We start from the raw sequence: 7,397 nt of genomic DNA, 5'->3' as shown, positions 1-7,397 counted from the left end.
ACAATTACTGTAATGCAATTGTTTCAGAAGAAATAATGGGTAAGTTAAATTACAAGACCAATAGCACCTCAGGATAAATAAGAATACAGGAAAATTTAATTGTTAAAAATCCTGTATATCTATTTCTGCCACCTCTTTTAAGTTAACAGTAAAATTATTTCATTTTTCTTCCATTTAACTCACAAGCTATAAGACTGTACTATAGTTTGGCTCCCCATTTTAGCTAATTATAGTTTATTCTATAAATTCCATATTTACAGGGAACATTATGTATCAGTTTCTTAACATTAATGTCTTTTGTAAAATGTGTTCAGCTTACATATAGATTGAATATAGGTTGAATATAGGTTCAATAGATTGAAATATATTCAATATTTCAATGGATTCTAATAATCTGGTATAATTATTTTCTCTCTAGTATTTCTACCATCCACTCAGTTATTCACAATTAGAAACCTAAGGGTCATTTTTGGTTCTTTCCTTTCCTTTTCTACTCATACTTAGTCAACACGTGTTCTTGATCATACTTCTTAAATATTTTATAAATGTGTATAATTCATAAAGGCAAATTATTTCCATAGACCCAGAGGCATATATATTCCTGCTGAAATTAGAACCCAGGTCTTTTGATTCCTCATTCAGCCCTTTATTTGATCTATGATACTTTCAGAGTAGGGACTTTCTTTTTAACTCAAAACTGTCCTTTCTTAATAAGTAACTACAGAGTAAAAAATAATAAACGCCAGCTCCCTGAAAACATTAAAAAAAGGCACAGAAATATCAATGAGTATTAATGTGCATAAAACACTATTAGCATTACCTATGACACTTGACTCTGAATTTATCATTCTTATGCTTCACTAAAGAATGTTTTGCTGAATGTCCCCCTGGTCAATGTCTCCACCTGTGCTGTGGATCTTAATTGCTTTTGCCCCCTCCTGAATCCTGCTCAGGGAATACTTCCCTCCCCACAGTATCTAACATCTCCATCTCCCTTCTCTCCTCCCTTGCTCTTTCCCTTCAGCCTATAACTATCCTTATATTTCTTCCAACTTAAGAAACAAAGAAAAGCAAACACACACAAAAACCCCAAAACTAAACTAAACTGAAAGCATTTCCTTGTCACCTCCCCTCACCACACAACTATCACTAAGCCTTTTTTTGTTTGTTTGTTTTTTGAGATGGAATCTCTCTCTGTCACCAGGGCTGGAGTTCAGTGGCCCCATCTCGGCTCACTGCAACCTCTGCCTCCTGGATTCAAGCGATTCTTCTGCCTCAGCCTCCCGAGTAGCTGGGATTACAGGCGCCCACCACTACGCCCAGCTAATTTTTTGTATTTTTAGTAGAGACGGGGTTTCACCATGTTGGCCAGGCTGGTCTCGAACTCCTGACTTCGTGATTCGCCTGCCTCGGCCTCCCAAAGTGCTGGGAATACAGGCGTGAGCCACTGCGCCCGGCCCACTAAGTCTTCTTTAGTCAAGCTACTTACAGACCTGACCACCACACGGGCCTTCCTCACTGCCTGACCGCCATGCACTCCTCAACCCACAGTCACTTCTGCCCTGGCTATCACCTTGACTACCATCATCTTTGTTTTGCAAAGCCAGTGTACACTTTTCTATGATTTTGCTGAGCCTTTTATAGAATTTGACACAACTGACCATTCGTTTATTTAATGAACAATTAATCAGTTATTTCTATGGGCCAGGCATTGTGCTAAAGAACAAGCCTCACTTTAGTATTCTGCAATAGACTGCAACGAGATTCAACTGTTCACAGGCTATGATTGCGCTAGAGTTGCATAAAAGAATTACCTCTAAAGTTAGGGTCTTCTCACTGCCAGTGAGTGCGCAGTGAGTGCAGAAATATTTTTATTATGTGTATCCATTCATGTTAACTACATATGCGATCCCGATGCTTGTTCTGCTCCATGGCCCACACATCTCTTGAATGTAGAATACCTGTACTGGCTTTCTCTGAGGAGAATGAGGATCTGGTCCACTGGGAGCCTTATGACTTTTTAATTTTATGTCCTCAACTGTTTTACATAAGGGACCAGCAAATTGGAAGTTGGAAAGATTTTTGCAAATAGAGACAATGTAAATGTTATTTTCTATTGAGACTCATGTCCACCTTTTAAAATTAGATTACTCGTTCGGAGGTGACAGAGAGAGAGAACGGCAGATCAGAGTTATAACTAGAGAATAAAATAAGGAACATTTTTCTTATCAGATGGTGCAATTTAATAAAGGTAACACCAAAGGAGGGGCTTGAGAATAATAATAGAGAAGTTCCTTAGCCCTTTGAACTGGCGGTAGACAGTAAGAATTTATATGAACCTATTTAAGAATCTCATTTGGTTTCCAAACAGTAACTGCCAATAGTGATGTACAGAACAACTCCACAGCTGTTATTCATAATAAACGCTTACAAATATAAGAAAACTATTTGGCTATGGATCATGGGAGTTTTAAACAAATATACGTCTGGAAGGCAGAGCTCGTGTTGTAAATTTTATGCAAGGCCTTTAGAAATCTACTTCAGTAAACAACAAATGTAGCCATTACTCCTACCTCAATGTGCAAACTTGTGGCGAAGAACACATGCTACAGCCTTTACGTGGGAGATCATCATATTCATGCAAAGTAATAAAAACAATCACAAAGATTCAGGCTCCAGTGTTTCCCTGCAACATATCCATGTAAATATGTAAATAATAACAAAGATTTAGATGCTCCTCGAAAGAATCATAGTGATATTAAAAGATGATGATGCCAAAAATTTGAGTTTCCGTTAAGAATCAAAATAAAAACAAAGGCTTTTTTTTCTGGTTTGCATTTCTGGCTCCAGATGATGATGTTTCTATAAGGTTTTGGAGACATTCAGAACACAAATTCAATGGCTATATCTTTCATAAGTTTATTTTTCACTTATCTAGTCTCTCTCTTGCTTCACCAACCCCACAAAAACAAGAGATAAATAAAAGCAAACATCTGAAGGTAATGAGACAGGAAGAAGTAAAACATGTAGGTAACTAGATTGAGTTACTCAACTTCAACCCAGGGAAGTGGCTTTGACTTTCATAGTAACCAAATTTCTAGTAATTCATGTTAGGATTAATTTTAGCTTCTGGATCTATGTTTTTCTTTTAGCTTAAATTACAGCATTGTTTGTAAAACTGTGGTCTACAGTATTGTTTTTAAAATGTAACGTGCATTCAGAACACCTGGGGATCATATTAGAATGAAGATTCTGACTCCGTGGGTCTATCCTGTGGACTGAGAGTCTTTATTTTTAACAAACTCTCAGGTGACATTGATGTCTCTGGTCCATGGACCACATTTTGAGTAGCAGGCATCTGGATTTGAGAATATAGCAGATCCTCAAATAATGTAGTTTTGTTTAACACTGATGAGAAATCAATCAATCCCAGGCCGGGGCCACCGTCTGTGTGGCATTTGCACATTCTCCTCATGTCTGCATGGGTTTTCTCTGGATACTCCGTTTCCTCCCACATCCCAGCGACGTGCACAGTAGGTGAACTGGCGTGTCTAAATGGTCTCAGTCTGACTGAGTGTGGGTGTGGGTTTAAGTGCGCACCTGTCCAATGTGATGCCTGCCTTGTGCCCTGAGCTACTGGGTTGTGTTCTGCGCCACCCTCGACCCTGAACTAGAATAAGAGAGCTGGAAAAGGAATGAGTGAATGAATACAAATTATTATAAAATAAGTCTATGCTAATCTTACAAATGATAATAAGCGACGCAGAACGAAATGCTCAGCAAGTCCACCACATTTGTTATTGTTTGTTTTTGAATGTGTGGTGCTCGGAAGTGCTCCTTACAATTTTCACTTTGAAGAAATTTATTCCTTGATTTAACTCACCATGACTACAACTGCTGTCACTCACTGAGTCATAAAAAATTGGGTAAATAATTATCTTACTTGTTTTTATTCATCCTTCTTAAGTGTACATATAGCTCACATTAATTTCAATGTTTAAGATTAGATGTGTTTTTAGTCTTTATTTAGAAGTTTGGTAATGGTAATGTTTTTGTGACCAGAAATATGTCTAGGAACTTAACTCTTGTTTATATCAATTAGCCTATGGTAAAATTAGTTTTCTTATACATCATTTCACATAAAGTTGCAGTTTCCAGGAGCCTAGTGACAATGTTAAGTGAGGACTTACTGTATTAGTTCCTTGAGATGCCTCGAGAGTTCTGTGCCTAGTATTAATAAGTTAGGAACCACTGCATACTGTATCATCCTCTTGAAGAGTCACAGTTGACATCAACATATTAAAAAAACTCTGAAAATTTTAAGGTTTGAGACACTGGCCCAAAGAAGAGTACACACTAATTAGACCATTACTCCAAAATCGATTTCCTCAGAAAAACGATTATATTGCATTTGTTTGTTTGTTTTTTGTTTTTTATTTTTTGAGACGGAGTTTTGCTCTTGTTGCCCAGGCTGGAGTGCAATAGTGCGATCTCCGTTCACTGCAACCTCTGCCTTCCAGGTTCAAGCAATTCTCCCGCCTCAGCCTCCCAAGTAGCTAGGACTATAGGCATGTGCCACCACACCTGGCTAATTTTGTATTTTTAGTAGAGACGAGGTTTCACCATGTTGCCCAGGCTGGTCTCGAACTCCTGACCTCAGGTGATCCACCCACCTTGGCCTCCCAAAGTGCTGGGATTACAGGTGTGAGCCACTCAGCCCAGCCAGATTATATTGCATTTTTGAGATGAGAGGAAGAAGTTAGAAATAATGGGCTTTGTTGTACTTAGTGGGAGGAATATGATTTTATTCTAGAAGGTAAATGAACTCTCTGAGATTTCGCTAGGGCAGGGCAGCAGAATGTGACAATGGTGGTGTTTCTGCCACAACTACAAAAAAAATCATGATATAGGGGTTGGCAAACTACAGCCCTTGTGGTCAGTTTTTGTATGAAGCAAAGAAAGGCTTTTATATTTTTTAATGGTTGAAAAACATCAAAAGATTAATATTTCATGATGTGAAAATTATGTAAAATTAAATTTCAGTGTTTAAACATTTATTGAAACACAGCCCCACCCATTTATTTATGTATTGTATATGGTTGCTGTCACTACACAAAAAAGAGGCGAGCAGTTGCTGAGAATGTATGGATCACAAAGTCAAAAGTATTTACTATCTGGCCTACAGAAAAAAATCTGCCAACTTCTGCAATAATGGACATAAAAACATAAATTTACAAAGATTAAAATACATGGTATTTTATATTTTATTTTTCTCCTCTTATTTTTAAAAATTATAGTTTATTGCCTAAGATTCAGTATTAGGCCCTATATTTTGTTTAGTGAGGGTGTCGAACTAAAAAAAATGCATAGGTGGTTAGATGGTATTTGTATTTAAGTATTTCTCAAGGCTTAACACTCAATTAGGACCTTAGGAACTTAGGCCTCTACACTGTTCACATAATTAGGCCATCCTTCTAAGAAGCATGGAGCTTGTGAAACGGAAGATCTCTGGTTCTGCAGAACATCATAATGAATTTAGTATGTAAGTTTGACCCTCGGAACTGTGAAGAGCAGAAGAGCTCTGTAAAAGAAAGGGACAAAAATCTGCACAGTCCTAAAGGAAGAGAAAGAGAGAGAAAGACAGAGAGAGAGAGAAGAAATGAACAAATGGAAGATCATAGGTAGCATAAGCCCCTTCAAGAGAGCCCCTCAAAACATTCCAAAAGTCTGCAAATGACATGAATGCTTGAGGTAGGGGACTTCGTTGTGAAAATCTGGAAAGGGTGGAGTTTAACATTTGGGGTGAGTTATTACTCAAACCCAAGAGATAAAGAAAACCAAGGAAATTCGCAGAAAAACTGGGGAAGGCACAAGGATTTCAGAAGCTGCATAACTGAGTAGTTCATAGTTGAGTTGTTCATCTTACCTAGATCTCCAGAGAGAGGAAGGTAGCATCTGATATCTGACTTACATAATCAATAAATAATTGTCGAAAGTTACAATTAGGAGGAATAATTTGGGGGGTTCTATTGCACAGTAGGGTGAAGATGGTTAACAGTAAGGTATATTACAAAACAGCTGGAAGAGGGTTTTTAGTGTTTTCACCATAAAGAAATGATAAATGCATGAGGTGATGATGGATATGCTAAACCCTGATTTGACCATTACACAACATATACATGTGTCTAAACATCAAATTTTAGGCCATAAATACAATTACAATGTGTTAATTAAAAATAAAATAAATAAATAAATATCTGTTGAATGGTGAACTGGCACAAGTTACTTTGTAATGTCTAATTTCCTCTTCCAGCAAATGGGGACAAGAAAACCTACTTCTCATCGCTGTGAGGATTAGATTCATTATGCATGTAGCCCTGTATCTGGCATGTAATAGGGCCTCAACTGGTGGTAATTATTGTTCCCATTACTTTTGTTTCATAATTTTAAGCAGACTGTCAGGCACATACTAGGTGCTCAAATAGCATTTGTTGCATATGAAATAAAAAAATGTTCTCTCCATGACAAATGTGAACCCAGTATGAAACCACGGGTACCTTTTAAATAGTGCTGTAGTTTTACATTTTGATTATGACTGAAAGGAACACTAATAAGACAAGTTGCCTAAACTGTTATGAAATTGGGATTATTATAGTGGCAGTTTCCTTTTACTCATAGTAGCCTAACACTATCAAACCTCTGAGGCCCTGGAGACTCATTGGCCCTACACCGCTGTAAGATATCATGCAGAAATATCACAGCCTGTAGATGATTGTAATCAAACACTCATAAGTTTAATTGAGACAAAGAGGCAAAGAGGATAGCAAAAAATATCTGTTCATTTTAGAAAAAATGTGAATAAGGGAGCCACATGAGGAAAATGTCCTTTTTCCCTCAGAGCGTTTTGGAAAATGTAATGTTCTACAACTGGCTGCTTCTTCCTTCCACATTTGAAGGTAGGACAAATTCAGAAAGGAAAATGGACCTTTATCTCTGGCCTGTCTATGACCTTCAGCAGAGGTTAATTGAGATGGAAAAGAAAAAGCAGCAGATCTTCTCCTGCACAATCACAGTGCACACTGCCTGATCTGTTTCGCATCATTATAAAGTATTAGAGCTAACCATAAAAAAGGACTGGATTTATGAAATTCCTCATAACTCAAACAAGAGCCAGAGAACTATAAAGGTTTGAATCCAGATTTTCTTTTACCTTGTATGTGTGTGTAGTACGGTTTTTGAAGCATGTTCAATTACATTATCTCATTTGATTCTCATAACAACTCTATGAAGCAGGCTGGCATAATTGTCCTCCATTGTATAGAGAAGCACATTGAAATGCTGAGATATTAAGGGTTTCATCCAATTTGAAATGATTAGAAAGTACCAGAGATGGGACT

Source organism: Hylobates moloch, unplaced genomic scaffold (genome assembly GCF_009828535.3).
Source record: "Hylobates moloch isolate HMO894 unplaced genomic scaffold, HMol_V3 SCAFFOLD_14, whole genome shotgun sequence".
Lineage (NCBI taxonomy): Eukaryota > Metazoa > Chordata > Mammalia > Primates > Hylobatidae > Hylobates > Hylobates moloch.
The sequence above is the reverse complement of the archived record's forward strand: the minus strand, read 5'-3'. Positions refer to the sequence as shown.